Here is a 21,639-nt window from a genome sequence, read left to right as displayed (position 1 = left end):
ATCTTCGGTGTCAAGTTCCCGATATATCTGGTCCCGATTGCTATGGGGGACGTATGTGTCATAGTAGGCATGGATTGGTTGAGCCGATTTGGGGTTGTGATAGACTGCGAGCGACAGTTGGTGACGATACGAGATCCCAGTAGGGGAGTACTTACGGTGTACGGCGAGGGTACCCATTCTGGCTCAGCATTTTGTTTGGCCGCTAGAGCGAGGCAGAGTCTACAGCAGGGTTGTAGTGGGTTTGTGGCTTATGTGGTGGATACGAGAGTAGATGCAGAGAGACCGAGGTCGGTCGATGAGGTCCCGATAGTGCGTGAGTTCCGGGATGTTTTCCCCGAGGAGTTGTCGGGTGTACCTCCCGAGAGGCAGGTAGAGTTCCGTATTGACTTGGTTCCGGGGGCAGCGCCTATCACCAAGGCGCCCTATCGCCTTGCGCCACCAGAGATGCAGGAGTTATCCTCGCAGCTTTAGGAGCTGCTGGGGAAGGGGTTTATACGGCCGAGTAGCTCGCCGTGGGGAGCGCCGATCCTTTTTGTCAAGAAAAAGGATGGTTCACACCGGATGTGCATTGATTACCGGGAGCTGAACAAACTGACGGTCAAGAACCGTTACCCCTTACCCAGGATCGACGATTTATTCGATCAGTTGCAGGGAGCGTCTTGGTTTTCCAAGATCGACTTGAGATCTGGATATCATCAGATGAGAGTACGAGATGAGGATATCCAGAAGACAACATTCAGGACTCGTTACGGGCATTACGAGTTCGTGGTGATGCCTTTCGGGCTCACCAATGCACCGGCGGCATTCATGGATCTCATGAACAGAGTATGCAGACCGATGTTGGATCGTTCGGTGATCGTGTTCATCGACGACATATTGGTGTATTCGGGATCCAGAGAGCAGCATGAGGAGCATTTGAGAGAGTTACTTGGAGTTTTGAGATCGGAGAGGCTTTATGCCAAATTCTCCAAGTGTGATTTCTGGTTACGAGAGGTCCAGTTCCTAGGGCACCTCGTTAACCAGAATGGGATTTTGGTCGATCCGGCCAAGAATGAGGCAGTGATGAGTTGGGAGGTGCCGAGATCCCCCACCGAGATCAGGAGTTTCCTCGGGTTGGCCGGCTATTATAGGAGATTTATCAGGGATTTCTCCAAGATCGCCGTACCACTCACCAGATTGACCCGGAAGGGTGTTGCTTTTTCATGGGGCCCAGAGCAGCAGGCCTCCTTCGAGACACTTCGCCAGAGACTGTGCGAAGCCCCGATGTTAGCCCTTCCGGAGGGAATGGAGGACTTTGTGGTGTATTGTGACGCATCGATATCGGGGCTGGGAGCGGTGCTGATGTAGAGAGGGCATGTGATAGCATACGCATCAAGGCAGCTGAAGCCTCACGAGACGAGGTATCCCACCCACGATATGGAGCTGGGGGCAGTAGTGTTCGCCCGCAAGATCTGGTGTCACTACCTGTACGGGGTTCGGTGTACCATATACACGGACCATAAGAGCTTGAAGTATTTGATGGATCAGCCCAACCTGAACATGCGTCAGAGGAGATGGTTGGATGTGGTGAAGGACTATGATTGCGAGATCCTGTACCACCCGAGCAAAGCTAATGTTGTAGCTGATGCCCTGAGTCGTAGGGCGGAGAGTACCCCGATACGAGATGTTTGTATGAGATTGACAGTGATGACTCCGGTGTTGGACACCATTAGAGGGGCGCAGGCTGAGGCCATTAGGCCGGAGAACCGGAAGAGAGAGCGGGTTATCAGACAGGTATCGGAGTTCGTTACCGATGGTCGAGGACTTATGACCTTTCAGGGTCGGATTTGGGTACCGTTCGTGGGTGGAACGCGTACCATCTTAATGGAGGAGGCGCATAGATCGAGGTTCTCAATCCATCCCGGGGCTACTAAGATGTATTTGGACCTGAAGAGAGAGTATTGGTGGCCCTGTATGAAGAAGGATGTTGCATGGTTTGTAGAGAGGTGCTTGACCTGTCGCAGAGTTAAGGCCGAGCACCAGAGACCGCATGGTAAATTGCAGCCGTTGGAGGTTCCCGAATGGAAATAGGAACAGATTACCATGGATTTTATCACCAAATTGCCGAGGACTGTTAGGGGCGTCGATGCAATTTGGGTGATGGTGGACAGGTTGACGAAGAGCGCTCACTTCCTTGCTATCAGTGAGAGCTCTTCCGCTGAGAGGTTGGCAGAGCTGTACGTGAGGGAGGTGGTATCACGACATGGAGTACCGATCTCGATCGTCTCAGATCGAGATGTACGTTTCACTTCTAGATTCTGGAAGAAGTTTCATGAGGAGTTGGGTACGAGGCTGCATTTTAGTACCGCATACCACCCCCAGACACACGGGCAGAGCGAGCGAACGATTCAGACGCTCGAGGACATGCTCCGGGCATGCGTACTCGACTTCGGAGGAAGTTGGGACACGTACTTACCCTTGGCTGAGTTTTCCTACAACAACAGCCATCATTCGAGCATTGGTATGCCACCTTTTGAGCTGTTGTATGGGAGGAGGTGTCGGACTCCCATTTACTGGGGTGAGGTCGGGCAGCGTGTGATGGATAGTACAGAGATAGTGCTTCAGACGACAGAGAAGATACAGCAGGTCAGACAGAGGTTGTTGACCGCTCAGAGTCGCCAGAAGAGTTATGCGGACAGGCGCCGGTCCGAGCTCGAACTTCAGGTTGGTGACTTCATCCTCGTGAAGGTATCTCCTTGGAAAGGAGTGATCCGATTCAGGAAGAGAGGCAAGTTGGGGCCTCAGTATATTGGTCCTTTCAGGGTGATCGCCAGGGTGGGCAGAGTAGCATATCGTTTGGAACTACCTACGGAGTTGAGTCAGATTCATGATACCTTCCACGTATCTCAGTTGAGGAAGTGTATCGCTGATGAGTCAGCAGTGATTCCCCTTGAGGACATTCAGGTGGATGCGAGCCTGAACTATGTTGAGAGGCCAATCGCGATTCGGGATAGGAGGATCAAGGTTTTGAGAAACAAGGAGGTGTCATTGGTTCAGGTCCAGTGGCAACATCGGAAGGGGTCCGAGCTGACTTGGGAGCCGGAGTTAGAGATGCGTGAACAGTACCCAAAGTTATTTGCTGAGAGAGACTTCGAGGGCGAAGTCTGATTCTAGTAGGGGAGAATTGTAACATCCGGATTTCCAGGTACTGTATTTATCTAATTATTTTTGAGTTTTGGAGAGGGACTCGACGAGTAGGCGCTTAGACTCGCCGAGTAGAGTCGCGCATTGTTAGACTGGATTAACGACTGGACTCGGTGAGTCCATACGTGGACTCGCCTTTAATGAAACCCTAATTTCTTGGGTTTGGGACCTATTTAAAGGCCCTTGGGGCCGTCACTTGCGGCTACCAAACCCCAGAGAGAAACCCTAAAAGAGCTAGAGCGTTTGTGAGAGGAAAGGAGCCATTTCTTGATCTTTGTGATTGATTCTTGCAAGAAGGAGGTGATTTCAGCTTGGAGGAGACCAAGGAGGTTGTGCATCTGGGGATTTCGAGCAAAAGACTTCATCTTTGAGGTATTATGTCGCCCCTTTATCTGTTTTGTTGAAGGAACCCATAGATGTAGAGTTTTTATGTCTTTTATTGGAAGGAGTTGTGAGAATATGGCCCCTATTCATTTTGAGACTTCGGATCTGGACCCATAGTGGTCTAAAGAGCTCATTCCAGATTGCTTTATGTTGAACTATGGAGGCAATGAGCTTAGGTTGTTGTGTTTGGGGCTAAATCACCAAGTAAAGCCTCCTAGATGTCACATGAGTGTCAAGATCCAAGCTTTACGTGATTATCAGGCTTGGGAAGGTCAGATCTATGGTTCTAAGGAACAGATCTGACCTCAGGAGGTCATTTGAGTTTGTGCATGACATGAACTCGCCGAGTCCAAGGGCAGACTCGGCGAGTAGGGTTAGGGTTTCCCGTGAATCACTCAGTGAGTGACTTGCCGAGTTGGGGGAATGACTCAGTGAGTCAGAGGGGGAATAGAGGACTCGAGTTCACGACTGAACTCGCCGAGTCACATTTGTGCACTCGGCGAGTCTGGTCAAGAGTTGACCGTTGACTTTTGTTGACTTTTAGGGTTTGGTCAACAATGGAACTTGTGGACTGTTTGAAGGGTAAAATAGCCTTTTAGCCTTCTTAGAGGACATGTGAGAGTCTAGTCTAACCTAGAGAGCCGTGATTGATTGAGATGATTATGTTATGTGTATAGGCAGAGGCTAGATCAGTATATACATGGGCGGGATATTATCCGAGACATCCGAGGTGAGTCTTCTCACTATACATTACCTAGAGTGGTATTTATGTGTAGACCAGAGGGTCTTGTATGCTATGTGTATGTATGAGAGTATGTGCATTATGTTATATGTATGCTATGTTTTGTATAGACCGGACCGGAGGGTCCAACGATATAGACCGGACCGGAGGGTCCAACGATATAGACCGGACCGAAGGGTCCAACGATATAGACCGGACCGGAGGGTTCAACGATATAGACCGGACCGGAGGGTCCAACGATAGAGACCGGACCGAAGGGTCCAACGATACAGACCGGACCAAAGGGTCCAACGAGCTATGACCGGACCAAAGGGTCAACGAGCTACGGGACTGGAGGGTCCCGCTGAGACACATCGGACCGTAGGGTCGTATTGTACCCTCGACTGGCGTATGTGTTGTATGTGGTATATTGGGGAACTCACTAAGCTTTTATGCTTACAGTTGTTGTGTGATGTGTTTCAGGTACTAGTGAGGATCGTGGGAAGGCGTCGGCATGATTCGTACACACGAGAGAGGATTTATTTATATGAGATCTTGGGACATGTTTTGTGATGATACAGAGATTTATTATGATTTTTTGATTTTTTTTATGTGGTGGAAAGTATGTTTTGAAATGAAAAATTGTTTTGAAAAATTGGGTGTTACACGTTAAGCGTCAAAAATGACTTTTTGATAGAAGATTATTTAGAATGAATAATCTTAACTAAGTTTTAGTATATGTTACAAGGATTCCGTACATATAAAGAACGCCGAAATCCGAGTTATAACAAAGAAGTACTGACCTGTCGAAGTTTCGCGACAGAACCGGCACGACGCTGAATGACGTAAAAAGTGAATTTACGATAGAGCGATATTTATCCTTAGAGATCTAAACGAAAGTCGTAGAATACGTTAAACCGAGAGCGTGCATAAAAAGAACGTCCAAATCTGACTTCGTATGAAGAAGTTATGATTTTCCGAAGTTTCAGCTTAGCGGTATGCAGCCCGAATACTCCATTTGAGATCGAGCGGTTTTTACCCGAAACAATCTAAACGAGAATCGAAGATATCATCGATAGTAGTCCAACGGTTAAAAGACAGACAAAAACGGACGTCAGATGAAGAAGTTATGAAATTATAACAGAGTTTTCCTGTCCCGGCCTACTAAAAATAAATAATAAAAATAAATTCAAAATTAGCCGACGGAGTCTGAACGAAAGTTGTAGAGCGTAGTCTCACCTACGCGTGGATATAAAGAACGTCGAAAACGGAGCTCGTATGAGGAAGATATGAATTTTTGAAGTTTATTAAATAATTAAAATATTAAATTTAAATATAAATTCGGATATTATCCAAAGGGGGGGAGTCACCGGGCTTATCCGGGTTATGCCCAGCGTACCTAAGATTACGTCCAGCGTAATCGAAGGTTCCAGCCCCTATATAAAGGGTGCGAGGGCAGCCGAGTTCTTTGCCAATTTTCTTTCCTTCTCTCTCGTTTTTGCATCGTTTTTCGTGCAAGAAATATCCCGAAGCCCCGGTATCAACCCCGAGACCCGAAGCAAGTCCCGAAGCCCGAAGATCCCGAGAAAAATAGTTTTCGAGCCGAAGCTCTGCCCGTGAGAAGCCAGGTTTTGGAGAAAACATCCCGGTTTCGTCGCAAAAGATTATTTTAAGAGCCGTAGCGCTGTCCGATCATCTTTTAATCAAGTGAGTGTATAGTCCCTTTCATAAACACGATAATAATACGCGTATTGTTTGAATGTATTAAGTATATTGTTGTTTATATGTGTGCGTGTGTAGTTACCTTCTTCTAACACATAAATATTAAGTATTTGCTACGAAATACGTGTTATGTGTTTATATATTGTTGTTTATTTGAGATAAGCGTGGAATGGATGTTTTATATAGGTTTTAAATGAGTTAAACTGTATATGTATGTTATATCTACAAATATGTTGGGTAGAACATGGGTAGACGAATTAGTTGGTGTGTGATGACGGATGAGTTTGAGGATGAGACGAAAGACGGACCTTGGTAGCTATGGATTTAGTACCGTATAGACGAACGTTGGTAGTTATGGATTTAGTACTGTTAGATAGACGATGGTAGCCATGGATATAGTACTGTTAGATAAATATTGGTAGCTATGGACTTAGTACCTACACTGGTAGCTATGGATTTAGTACCCGATGAATGAACCATAACAGCTATGGAATTAGTGCTTTACGAAAGAACCTTGGCAGCTATTGTCTTAGTGCCTAATAAAGAATCCTGGCAGCTATTGTCTTAGTGTCTAATATGGAGTGAACGAATAGATGACTCTTAGGGTAGACCCTTAAGAGTAAGGAAGATAATGGGGATGGGTAATTGGAAAGATCGTTTGATGATTGAATATATATATATATATATATATATATATATATATATATATATATATATATATATATATATATATATATATATATATATCTATATAAGATATAATATTGTGGGTTGAAAACCCTATATGCTCACCAGGCCCCCAAGCCTGACCCACTCAGTTTTCTTTGTATTACAGGTTGTGGCACGAGAGTATAAGTCGGATGACTTGACGAGAGATTTTGGATTATAGACCAGTGGTTATAAATAACTGTTGTAAGGTCTGTATTGTACTGTTTATGCTTTTGGTCTGTATCGGAACATGACATCCCGATATTTTGTTATTTAATGAAAATACATTCTCTTTGAGAAATGTTTTGATAAATTTTATCATATTTTGTTTTGGGAACAATTTCCGCAACTCTTTTAATCAAATGATTATTCTGATTTTATAAAACAAAGCATAAACAAATCGGTCTTTTCTGGCCGTGAAATTGGGGATGTCACATTGTGACTTTTGTGCATAGTCATTACAAGAGAATCATTTCATATAAGTTTAGAATCTAACAGATTACAGTAAATGGCAAGAGTTTGGTATTCTTACATTTACAAAAAGGCTTGAGATTGTGAAATGAGCAACATTGGAGTCGTGTTCAATTGATCTATTTCACAAAAGAAAGGACCATAGGTAAAGATAGTGTGCACGCTTGGAGAATGACATGACTATTGTTTTAATTCAAGTATTAAGTTGATAATTCGAAACATTACATGAATAATGAGTAATCAATATGGTGCTTAGATAAAAGGTGTTTTTTATTTACTCTCAAAGTGTTGGGGCCATATAGGATTAGTATTATTCTTGTGTTTCATTTTGCATGTTTTGACTTCCCGAATAACTAAGTTATTCAAACCGTCCACAGTCAATCATACTTTGGAAGTAGGTATTGAGGCAAGACTGTAATGAATGGGTATGTAGTCTGTCTAGGTGGCTAGACTTAGCTGCAGTATTCATGAGTGATCCTGGAATAAGATTCAAGTATTGGATTAAACCCACGCTCATTTGAATCACTTCATGGATTTTGTCACGAGTGAATCATGAGACGATAATATCTTATATTCTTCAAACCTAGGGATATGAGTTGTTGACTATGAGTTGGTTATACATTGATTGTACGAAAACGCATTAGTAACTTGATGTTACAAAACGTGCCTTTGTGTATGATTCAACAAGTAGTTAGTACAAGCATATGAGTCGAAGTTTATCCATTCCTTTTACCTCATAAGGATAAAAATGATATCTGTGGGACCCTCGATGATTTATTGATGATGTTGGATATAGTGTCTAAGTCCATAACTTTATTTGGTATGAACTTGACCCGACCCGGCATGGTCCATTTGGGTTGCATGGCATTGCAATACTTGGATAGACTAAATGAGAGAATAAGGCACTTATGATTATTAATATATTATAAGTTCTAATATATTAATAATAATATTATTTAATTAGTATTTATCAAGTATTAATCTAGTATTAATTTGGTGATCAAAATGAGACTAATTAAATATATAGGGTTGATTATGACAATCATCAATTCTTTTATGGTGGATTAATGATCCATGGTTTATGGGTTTGGTTGTAACCATATGGAGCTCCATGGATAGTCCATGGGAGTTACAAACCCATGGGTCATGAGAAATGAACAGTCATGACAATTAGGGTTTACATTTGTAACTCCTAATTATGACACACTATAAAAGAAACCCTATAGCATGCAAAATGTGCACTAAGTGTTTCTAGAGAGGGCATAACCAATTTTGAGGCTAAGTGACATTCTCTCAAGTTATTCCAAGTTTTGTGGTGTTGTGTGAAGCATTTGAGGCACAACATTTGGGGTGCTAGGCTCACAAAGTCTTGAAGGAATCCAAGCAACAACAAGGTATGTATTTCTACTAGTTTTTATGTTTTATGTAATCCCCACGCCATGCTAGTTAGGAAATAACATTGAAAAAGAAATTTGCATGTATATAGAGAAAACATAGATTCAAGGTTATTAGGGTTGCATGTACACTTAGGAAGTGTTAGAATGCTCAAAACCCATCAGTGGTATCAGAGCCTAGGATTGTTTTCTGTATACTTGATGCAAAACTGCTTAAAAATCGAAAATTTTGCACTCTGACGACTGGACTAGCCGAGTTCATGGGGAGGACTCGCCGAGTCCATGAACAAATTCATCCTACTCGTCGAGTAGGATCATGCACTCGACGAGTAGGAGCGTGCTGGGCAGTTTTTTTGAGTTTTGTTGCTGGAAATGGATTAAAATCATTATCCCAATCTGTTTTGGACTTGTAAAATATGTTTTTCAAAATGATAATGATTATGTTAACCCATTTTACATGACTTTTATCAATTTTCAAGTATTGTATATGTTTATATGATTTCTTGAAATTTCTTGACATGAATTTGTGTTCTTATGAGTTTTAGAAGATCATAGGAATTATGTGTAACCTCCATGTGTGTTTAATTCATGATCTTAATGGCAATGATGGTGCCCATAACTTGTCCTCAAGTTATGGATAACCAAAAGTCACTTCTTTGAATTGTGATTAAAGAACTAAAGAGGTTTCATAAAATGAATAGTCTTCATTTTATGAACCATTAAAACTCATAAGTTACAAATTGAAGAGACTTGGAATAGTTTTAAATCTTGCCCTCAAGTTTTGGAATTTGAAAAGTCTTACACTTTAATACTTTAATTCCAAATTAAACCTTAGATTTTTAAAAGGTTTAAAAATCAACACTTATACTATTATTATAATTTTATTATATAGATATGTATAAGAATATGTCATTCTTACCGCAAGTAGGCCTCATTCACGAAGCCGGTCTATAAGGGGGGTATAAGGTTGTTGCTTATAAAATGGTGACTTAATGGGTGTCCACTCTCACCCACCGCTTCCTTGATCTGTGGAGGGTCGTTAGCCGAACGGGTAGGATACGACTTTAAATACTCATTAAAAGTATAATGAATTGTAAAGTAACTATACATTATAAATTCCCAATCTTAGTTACTTTAGGAAAATGTGAAATTGGTGCTAGCCCATAAAATTACACTTTGTACCTTACCAAGTCGTTAGTGGAGCGTGTGTGGTTAACCGACACACTAACATGGACTAGTAAGTGTGGCAAAGGGTAACTTGACTTTATTATAGATCGGTGGAGCGTGTGCGGTTAACCGGCACATCGATTAGGTAATATTGTTGAGGGTACCAAGTCAATTTGTATGGTTATTCACACCTTGTTTGTGATCATCGGCATCCGAGTCACAAACTTGAGAGGGCACAATCGAGATTCAAACATGCCATTGAAAAGTTCAATGTATCTCAAAAGATCTAGGAGTTTCAAAACCAATAAAACCTAATAATAAAATATTTCGTTCTTATGGTGGAAATTGGTAAATCGTCATTTACCTACCTTCAAATATTTTATAGTGTGGATTACGGCATCCCTCTTCCAAATATAAATAGTTTGTTGGATCCTAGCCTTAATATTTCATTTGGGTGAATTATTAAGGATTCCTAATCTAATGAAACTTGTCTTTCTTTCCTTTCAGATGTCTTCCAACAATGCTTCTGGCTCAAACCCAACAAGCTCCTTTTCCCTTATGAACTTGTGTGGTAAGGTCATCTTTGATGGATCCAATTTCAATGAGTGGATCAGAAACATCAGAATGATTACCCGCTATGAGGACAAAGAATATGTCCTTGATAGGAAGATTAAGGTTGGGAATGAAGCCACTGCTACTCCTGAAGAGTTTGCGGAGTTTGTTGCACATGAAAAGGATGCTACTAAAGTAGCATGCATCATGATGGCCACCATGACTCCTAAACTTCAAAAATCCTATGAAGATTTCTACCCCTATGAGATGCACCTGGATCTGATGGAAAGGTACCATCAGAGCGCGCGTCAGGAGAGATATGAAATCATCTCCTCCATGATAACCGCAAGGATGAAGGATGGTGAACCCATCACCGGTCACTTGCAGAAGATGCAAAGGTTCGTTGACCGGTTGCTGAAGCTAAATGTTGACTTCCCTGAGGAAATGGCGATTGACATCATTCTCCATTCCTTACCTCCAAGTTATGATCAGTTTCGTATGACTTATCACATGAACAAGGAGGAAGTCACACTTAGCAAACTTCAAGGACTCTTAAGGACAGCTGAAAATGGCCTTAAGGGTAAAGCGGTTGCTACTTCTACTCCTTCAACAGCCCCTGTTCTGGCTATTGGGCAGGGAAAGGGTAAGAAGAGGAAAAGCCCTTCAAAGGGTACCAAGGGTAAGACTCTTGATGGTTCCTCTTCAAGTGGGACAAAGAAAGGTCCCATTACTCCTTCTTCAAACCCAAAGGAAGCACAATGCTTCTATTGCCAGGATAAGGGACACTTCAAGCGAAGCTGCCCCAAATATCTGCAAGATGTAAAGGATGGGAAGGTTAAACCCACCCATGCAGGTATTTACACAATATTGTCTAACAACTCATCTAATGCTAATTCTTGGGTGCTTGATACAGGTTGTGGTATTCACATTTGTACTGATTTACAGGCACTAAGAAGAAGTGAGCAAGTGGAGCACGGGAAGATAAACTTAGTCATGGGCAATAGGAAAGCATCACCTGTTACCAAGATAGGAGTTTATTCTTTATTGCTTAATAATGGGTTAATGTTAGATTTGAATAAGTGTTGTTACTCGCCCGAAATGGCGAGAAATATTATTTCTTTTCATGGCTTGTACAAACAAGGTTTTTCATTTTCATTTGACAATAAAAATGGTTCTATTAATGTTTATTACAATGATGTATTTTACTTTAAAGCATTACCTTGTGATGGTGTATATGAAGCTGTGAATGTTGTAGACAATCTAGGAAATAATGTGTTGTGTATTGATTCTTCAGATAGCTTGGATAAAGCATCCTTGTGGCATTGTCGTCTTAGACATGTTAACAAGAAGCGCATAGGCCAACTCCAAAAGGCTGGAGTCTTGGAATCATTTGACCTCAAGTCAGATGATAGTTGCGAATCTTGTTTACTTGGAAAAATGACAAAATTACCCTTCACATGTACTTGTGATAGGGGTGAAGGTTTGTTGGACCTTGTACACACGGATGTGTGTGGGCCCTTCAGAGTTGCTACAAGGGATGCTAATCGCTATTATGTGACTTTTACTGATGATTACAGTAGATATGGATATATTTACTTAATCAAGCATAAGTCAGAAACCTTTGAAAAGTTCAAAGAGTTTAAGCAGGAAGTTGAGAATCAATTAGGCAGGAACATCAAGATGCTCCAATCCGATCGGGGAGGAGAGTATCTTAGCATTGAGTTCCTTGACTATCTTAAGGAATGTGGGATTGTCTCACAATTGACACCTCCCAGGACACCACAGTTGAATGGTGTGGCTGAGAGGCGCAATCGAACCTTGTTGGATATGGTTCGTTCCATGATGAGTCGAGCTTTGTTACCAATCTCTTTCTGAGGGTATGCTTTAGAGACTGCCGCCCATATCCTTAATCTAGTCCCTACTAAAAAGGTTGCCAAAACACCTCACGAGATGTAGACTGGGAAAGTTCCCAATTTGGACCACATAAAGATTTGGGGTTGTGAAGCTTTCGTGAGGCGTGAGACTCATGATAAGCTTGAACCTCGAAGTGAGAGGTGTATTTTCATCGGCTACCCAAAGAGATCCTTTGGTTACCTCTTCTACAGACCCAGTGATAATGTGGTCTTTGTAGCAAGAAGAGGAGTCTTTCGTGAGAGAGAATTTATAAGCCAAGGGGACAATGGGAGGCAAATTGACCTTGAAGAGATTCAAGAGTCAAGCGGTGAAGGAACCTCAAATACTATCGACCAACCTGAGGAGGAAACTCCTGTTGAGCCGATAGATGAGTCTGTACCTACAAGACGTTCCACTAGGGTGAGGAACACACCTGATTTTTATTATGGTTATCACATCACCACTGAAGGTGATACATTTATTAGTGATAGTACACTAATAGATTTAGATGAACCTAATAATTACAGGGAAGCCATGGCAGGCCCTGAGCCTGCTAAATGGAAGGAGGCTATGGACAGCGAGATTCAGTCCATGTATGACAATCAAGTGTGGAACTTGGTTGACAATGTACCAGGTCGTAAGACAGTTGGGTGCAAATGGATCTTCAAGAAGAAGACCGACATGGATGGGAAAGTACACACTTATAAAGCACGACTGGTTGCGAAGGGCTTTACTCAAACTCCAGGAGTTGACTATGATGAGACCTTCTCACCAGTAGCTAAGATTAAGTCTATTAGAGTGTTGTTAGCCATAGCTGCATTTCATGATTATGAAATATGGCAAATGGATGTCAAAACCGCTTTCCTTAATGGGAAGTTGGCTGAGGATGTTTACATGGCTCAGCCAGAGGGTTTTGTCGATCCAAAATACCCTAATAGAATGTGTAAGCTTGAGAAATCCATTTATGGATTGAAACAAGCGTCTCGCAGATGGAATCTTTGCTTTGATGATAAGGTCAGAGAGTTTGGCTTCTCTAGGAGTGAGGATGAGTCATGTATGTATGTTAGGGCCAGTGGGAGTATAGTCAGCTTTTTGGTGTTGTATGTGGATGACATACTTCTCATAGGAAATGACATCCCAACTTTGCAAGAGGTTAAGTCTTGGCTTGGGAAGTGTTTCGCTATGAAGGACCTTGGGGAAGCTGCCTATATCCTAGGGATAAGGATATTAAGAGACAGGAGTAAGAGACTAATTGGACTTAGTCAGAGTACTTATGTGGATAAGGTACTGAAGAGGTTCAGTATGCAAGATTCCAAGAAAGGAGAATTACCAATCCAGAGTAATGCCAAGCTAAGTAAGACTCAGAGTCCGAGTACAGAGGCTGAGATAGATGAAATGAGTCATATACCATATGCTTCCGCTGTGGGCTCGATCATGTATGCTATGACTTGTACTCGCCCTGATGTGGCCTTTGCCTTGAGCATGGTCAGTAGATATCAAGGGAACCCTGGCAAGGCACACTGGACAGCGGTAAAGAACATTCTCAAGTATCTGCGGAGGACTAAGGACTGGGTCCTTACCCTCGAAGGCAGTGATGACTTGAGAGTGGAAGGATATAGTGATGCTAGCTTTCAGATTGATAGGGATAATTTCCGCTCTCAGTCAGGCTGGGTCTTTATCCTAAATGGAGGGGCAATTACTTAGAAAAGTTCCAAGCAGGAGACAGTAGCTGATTCAACTTGTGAATCAGAGTACATAGCAGCAAGCGAGGCAGCAAAAGAGGCGATATGGCTAAAGAACTTCATCGGAGACCTTGGAGTTGTACCAGCTATAAAGGAGCCAATGGAAATTTTCTGTGACAGCGAAAGTGCGGTTGCTTTGGCTAAAGAACCAAGAGATCACGAGAGATCTAGGCACATTGATAGAAAATACCATTTCATCAGACATAGAATAGAAGAAGGACTCCTCGTGGCAAAGAGGGTATCATCAGATGAGAACCCGACAGATCCCCTCACAAAGGGACTGAGCAGGGTTAAGCATTTACAGCATGCGAGGCGCATTGGGCTAAAGGATGATATTAGTTTCAATAATTAGATTCCTGAAACTTGTAAAATGTAATTGACATTTGATGATAAATAAAAGTTGTTATTTATTTATGAGTAAGGTGTTACTATCTTGTGTTGATTGTTTACTATGTTTCAATTTTGCATGTTTTTACTTCCAGAATAATTATGTTATTATTCAAACCATCCACAGTCAGTCAAACTTTGGAAGTAAGTATTGATTTAAGACTATCATGAATTTGGCTTGTATGATTTGTCTAAAGTGCTTTAGACAATGCAATGGTTGCTACAACATTCATGAGTACTCATAAGGGCTGAGTATTGGATCCAACCCGCGCTCACTTGCATCACTTCATGGAATTTATCTCGAGTGATCGTGAGACGGTAATATCATATGAATCTTCAAACCTAGAGATATGAGTTGTTGACTATGAGTTGGTTATTCATTGATTGTACGAAAACGCATCGGTAACTCGATGTTATAAAACGTGCCTTTGTGAATAATTCAACAAGTAGTTAGTACAAGCATATCAGTCGAAGTTTATCTGTTCCTTCTAGAAATAGAAGCGATATCTGGGCCCCTCGATGATTTGGTTTTGACTTATGTACCGGGACCGGTCAGAACCTAATTGATGTGTTCAATTTAGTTCTATGTCAAAACAAATCAGAGATCGAGAAACAAATGTTGGACAATAAGTAAGACCATGTTCCATGTGTTTGTCCGGCTGAAATCATGAGAACAGAGGATTATATGATCACTTATCTTAAATGGCGCATCATCATCATCTTAGTTCCGAGAGACTTTGAAAGAGCTACGATTGCTAGTCGGGTTTTGAAGTCGTATTTGCAAATATAGTTATTAGACTTATCCAAGTGGGAGACTGTTGGATATAGTGTCTAAGTCCATAACTTTATTTGGTATGAACTTGACCCGACCCGGCATGGTCCATTTGGGTTGCATGGCATTGCAATACTTGGATAGACTAAATGAGAGAATAAGGCACTTATGATTATTAATATATTATAAGTTTTAATATATTAATAATAGTATTATTTAATTAGTATTGATCAAGTATTAATCTAGTATTAATCTAGTATTAATTTGGTGATCAAAATGAGACTAGTTAAATATATAGGGTTGATTATGACAATCATCAATTCTTTTATGGTGGATTAATGATCCATGGTTTATGGGTTTGGTTGTAACCATATGGAGCTCCATGGATAGTCCATGGGAGTTACAAACCCATAGGTCATGAGAAATGAACAGTCATGACAATTAGGGTTTACATTTGTAACTCCTAATTATGACACACTATAAAAGAAACCCTATAGCATGCAAAATGTGCACTAAGTGCTTCTAGAGAGGGCATAACCGATTTTGAGGCTAAGTGACATTCTCTCAAGTTATTCCAAGTTTTGTGGTGTTGTGTGAAGCATTTGAGGCACAACATTTGGGGTGCTAGGCTCACAAAGTCTTGAAGGAATCCAAGCAACAACAAGGTATGTATTTCTACTAGTTTTTATGTTTTATGTAATCCCCATGCCATGCTAGTTAGGAAATAACCTTGAAAAAGAAATTTGCATGTATATAGAGAAAACATAGATTCAAGGTTATTAGGGTTGCATGTACACTTAGGAAGTGTTAGAATGCTCAAAACCCATCAGATGACACCCCTAAGTGCTTGGCCAAGCCTGGACTGATTTGATTTGTTCAATTAGTCTGTTGTCATAAATTGAAAAATCGGGAAACAACAAATGGACAGAGAGAATGATTATAATCCATGTCTCAGTCCATATGATATCTAGAATGGAGGAACATATGATCACTTATCTAATGGACGCATCATTGATTTGTTCAGAGTTCGACAATGGCTTTAAGAGCTACGATTGTTAGTCGGGTTATGAAGTCATACTTGCAATAATAGTTTTAGACTTATCCAAGTGGGAGACTGTTGGATTAGATGTCTAAGCCCCTAACTATTATTGGTATGTACTTGACCCGAGAATATCATGGTCCATTTAGGTTGCATATCATCAGGACAATTTGTTAGGATGGACTCTTGAGAGAAGGTTATATATGATTTGTTAATATATTATAAGTACTAATATATTAATATGAAATCATATGGTTTTAATTAGTATTGATCAAGAATTAATTTAGAATTGATTTAGTGATCAAAAAGAGACTAATTAAATCTATGGGGACTAATTATGTTAATTAGTTATATTTATGTTTGTTGGGCTTATGATCCATGTTGGACCAAGTTTATGTATGGATACATAAAGAGTTGGTCCACATGAACCATGGATCATAAGACCCATGGGTATGGATTTGGGTTATATCCATGACCCTAGAAATCACACATATAAATGCATACTTCATTGCCCAAAACTGTGACTTGTGTATTCTTGGAGTTCATGGTGGTTTTGGGTGCATGGAGATTCTCTCTCAAGTTCCTCCTTTGTCCATGATGTGTTGTGATTCCACTTGAGGCTTCCACACTATTGGGGCTAAGCTCTTAAGGCTAGATACATCAAGACTTCAATCTCCAACATAAGGTATGTTATCTTAACTAGATTCTTGTGTGGTATATGAAAATTGTATGCTAGTTATAGGTTTAATACCTTGGAAACTCCATTGCATGTATAATTAGTGAAAACATAGATCCAAGGTATCTAGGGTTGCATGAACACCTTAAGAGTGTTAGAATGCTCAAAACCCATCAAATTTTGTACTTGATGACCTAAAGGTAGTGTCTCTAGACCTTAAGGCGAACACTACTGTCACTAAGGTTAAGGTTGTGTGCGGTGCATTTGGCCTTGTAAATCTTAGGTTGTCTTGGGAATTTCTCCCTACATAATTCTGAGCTAGTGGTATGCTGACTTTGGCTCGTTCCTTGAAGTTGGTTGAACGGATCATCGGTTCGAAATATGGGATATTGACCCTTGATGATGGGTTTGTTTATCTTTTGGCAGTCATTAGTCATATGGACACTTCGCCTTTCCACTTTGCGATCCAGATGGGTGCTCTCTGGGGTTAGAGGCTCGGTCTGATAACTTTCCTTACTTGTTACATCGTTCCATCGGCTGGACAATTTCTATATTTATATTTGTGGTAAGTGGTATTGGGGTTTTGGCTACAGGAACGGTTCCAAGAGTCTAGTCGATTCTGAACTCAACTTGGCATATGGGTGATATTTCTGAAAGATCTTCTGGGAATACATCGGGAAGGTTACAAACTTCTTGTTGGTCGGACTTCCGGAACATCCTCGATGTTTTCCGCTTCTTGTCTCTCAACTACTGCATGGGTTAGAAAGGCATGGTACCCCTTGCGTGGGTACTTCTAGGTTTTGACATGAGAGACGATTTGGAGGTTTGTCGTTATAGATTGAAAGGGTTTCGTTAGTCGGTCGGTTAAGGAGAAGGGTCTTTTCGTAGCACATGAAATTGGTAGGGTGAGGACCAAGTCAATCCATGTCAAATGACGACGTTGGAACTTCTTATTGTAACATGTGTTAAGTCGATTTGGAAGGGGTGATCTGGCTAGAGAGAAGTCAAGGTAATGACTTGTTACCTTCAAGATGATGCTAAGATAAAGTAGAAATCAGATCCACAAGCTTCTGCTTGCTCCAAGCTCCTTAGAATTCAAGCCCACTTCACAAAATCCACCTTCCAAGCTTCTTAACACACGAAAATGGAGAGTAGAGGCGATTATGGTTTTCTAAGCTCAAGGGGTACGGTAAGGGAGACAGAGGGGGGATAATGACCCTTTAAATAGGGTGTAGAACCCTAGAAATTAGGGTTTCATTTTCAAGCTCCTACTCGTCGAGTTGGGATCCTCCAACTCGTCAAATAGACCTCCTAAATCATGCGGCCTGACCCGCTTCTACACGACGATTTGGGGCATCCAACTCGTCGAGTAGGTCTAAGAATATGAATATAAGCTTTAAATTTGTATACATGGGAGTCGGGGTGCTACAATTCTCCCCCACTTGAAAAAACTTTTTGATGGCAAGTTTTTGAGTTCTAAAACTTGATGGCAAGTTTTGTAACTCTTCAAAACATTTAGATCAATTTTTTAAAGTAATAAAATAATCATATTATTTATCTTTTACCAATTTGACCTAATGCAACTCATGTGACAAGATAATTTCAAATCAAAAATTACAAATAATTAGCTTTATCATATAAACTAGTAATTATCTTAAATTTGATAATTTATCTTTTAATTGGATGAAGATAATCATTATCATATCAGAAAAATTAGATTTTATGATACAAAACAGTTTAGGGTAATGATCCTAGTCCAATTCTGGCAAAAAAAAAACCCGAAAAACTGCCAACTGATGATCCAACTCGTCAAGTTCATCACCAAATGACCCAACTCGTCGATTCCACTAATGGGACTCGTCGAGTCCACTATCTAGACAACAATTTTTCAATTTTTTCAACTTTGCATAATTAACCAATTCATCAATATAACAGAAAACACCCATGGCTCTGATACCATTGTTGGGTTTTGTGTACTATACCACTCCTATGGTGCACATACAAACCTAATGCATTGGATTTAAGTTTTCTCTAGTTATAAAGCATGAAACCTATAATTAACTAGCATACAACTTGGATACTTGAAACATAAAAACTAGTTAGAAGAATACCTCTTAGTTGTAGCATGTAGAATTTGGCCTTTCAAGAGCTTAGCACCTCAAGTGTGATGCCTCAAATGGTTCACAAAACACCATCAACAATTAGAGGACTTTGAGAAAGAGGCTATGAGGCACAAAATCGGCTAGGGTTCTTGTTGAAACTCTTGGGTGTCGATTTTGGAGCTAAGGGTTTACATATATAGTGTAGAATTCCAAGGGTTACTTATAAACCCTAATCCATATACTTAGGCTTATGATCCAATAACTCAAATGGACTAACTCTTCATGGACTCTCATATAAAATTAGTCCATCATGGATCAATGGCCCAAACCATATGTATCGTTGATTTACATAATCAATCCCTATTAATTTAATTAGTCTCTTTTGATCACTAAATTAATTCCAAATTAATTCTTCATCAATACTAATTAAATAATATGATTTCTCAATTAATATATTATACTTATAATATATTAATAAATCACAAATAACCTCTTTCTCAAATATCCATCCTATTAAATTGTTTTGGTGAATGCAACCCAAAATGGACCATGCAACTAACGGGTCAAGTACATACCAGTTATAGTTATGGGCTTAGACACCTAATCCATCAATAACATCATATCCCTTCACCGTCCTCGGCAGCTTCATGATAAAATCCATCGTGATCTGCTCCCATGTCCACATGGGAATCTCCAGAGGTTGCAGCTGACCGTGCGGCCTCTGATGCTCGGCCTTGACCATCCGGTAGGTCAGGCACCTCTCAACATACCATGCAATCTCCCTCTTCATGCATGGCCACCAATAACTCAATTGCAAGTCCTGATACATCTTGGTGGCCCCCGGGTGAATAGAGAAGCGAGACTTATGATCCTCCTCCATAACAATCTGTCTGACCCCACCAGACATCGGAACCCAGACCCGAATGCAATGGGTCAATAACCCCCGACTATCCTACACAAACTGGGTGTTCTCACCCCTAATCCTATCAAGCTTCCAATTCTCCTGTCGTATACCCTAAGCCCGAGCTTCCCTAATCAAACTCACCAGTGGAGAATCCACTGATATCCTCATACATGTCGCTGGAGTAGAAGATCCAACTGACTTGCGGCTCAGAGCGTCCGTAACCACGTTCGCTTTACCAGGATGGTAAAGGATCTCCCAGTCGTAATCTTTGACCTCGTTAAGCCACCTGCGTTGTCCCATGTTCAGGTTCGGCTGATCCATAATGTGCCTCAGACTCCTGTGGTCCGTGTATATGGTGCATCGGACCCCATAGAGGTAATGTCTCCAAATCTTGAGAGCGAATATCAGTGCTCCCAACTCCAGATCATGAATAGGGCATCTCGTCTCATGCAGCTTCAACTACCGCGATGCGTAGGCTATCACCCGTCCTCTGAGCATGAGGATAGCTCCCAGCCTCGTGATGGATGCATCACAGAACACTACAAAATCCTCAACTCCCTCCAGGAGAGTCAAGATTGGAGTCTCAAAAAGTAGTTGTTTGAGGGTCTCAAATACCCTCTGCTGCTCAGGGCCCCACCGGAAATCCACCCCCTTCCTCGTCAGACGAGTGAGGGGTACTGCAATCTTGGAGAAATCATGTATGAATCTGCGGTAGTACCCAGCCAATCCCAAGAAGCTCCTGATGTTCGAGGGAGATTTCGGAACCTCCCACTATATAATCGCCTCGATCTTGGCCGGGTCGACCAAAATCCCCTCCTAGTTAATGAGATGTCCAAGGAACTGAACCTCTCGTAACCAAAACTCGCACTTCGAGAACTTGGCATAAAGCTGCTCTTGCCTCAAGACTCCCAATAGCCCCCGAAGATGCTCCTTGTGCTGCTCCCTGGTCTTAGAGTACACCAAGATATCATCTATGAACACGATGACTGAGCGATCAAGCATCGGTCTGTAGACCCGATTCATCAGGTCCATAAATACTTCTGGCGCATTGGTGAGCCCAAACGGCATCACCACGAACTCGTAATGTCCATAACGAGTCCGAAACGCGGTCTTCTCCACGTCCTCCTCCCTAACCCTGACCTGGTGGTACCCAAGCCTCAGGTCTATCCTGGAGAACCAACATGCTCCCTGCAACTGATCGAAAAGATCATCTATCCTCAGGAGTGGATAATGGTTCTTCACCGTCAACTTGTTCAACTCCCGGTAGTCAATGCACATCCGGTGTGAACCATCCTTCTTCCTGACAAAGAGAATCGGTTTCTCCCCACGGAGAACTGCTCGGACGAATGAACTGCTTGTCCAATAGTTCCTGCATCTGTGATGACAGTTCCTGCATCTCTGGTGGTGCCAATCGGTACGACGCCTTGGTGATAGGGGCCGCGCCTGGCACTAGGTCGATCCTAAACTCGACCTGCCTCTCCAGAGGCACTCCGGGCAACTCCTCCGGAAACACGTCAGAGAACTCCCTAACTACTGGAACCTTTGAAACCGTGGTCTGATCCCCGACCCACGTATCCACAACATACGCTAAATAACACGCACACCCGTGCTGAATGTATTGTCGAGCGCTAGCAGCTGAACAAAACCCTGATCCCAATCTGGTGCCCTCGTCGTAGATAATCAGTTCTCCCCCACTTGGGGTTCGAACTACCACCCGCTGACCCTCGCAGTCGATCATGGCACCGAAGCGACTAAGCCAATCCATACCCATAATCACACATACCTCCCCCATGGGGATCGGAATCAAGTCTATAGGGAAAGA

Source organism: Lactuca virosa, chromosome 9, assembly GCF_052849685.1.
Source record: "Lactuca virosa cultivar CGN04683 chromosome 9, Lactuca_virosa_CGN04683_v6, whole genome shotgun sequence".
Taxonomy (NCBI): Eukaryota; Viridiplantae; Streptophyta; class Magnoliopsida; order Asterales; family Asteraceae; genus Lactuca; species Lactuca virosa.
Note: the sequence above shows the minus strand (reverse complement) of the source record.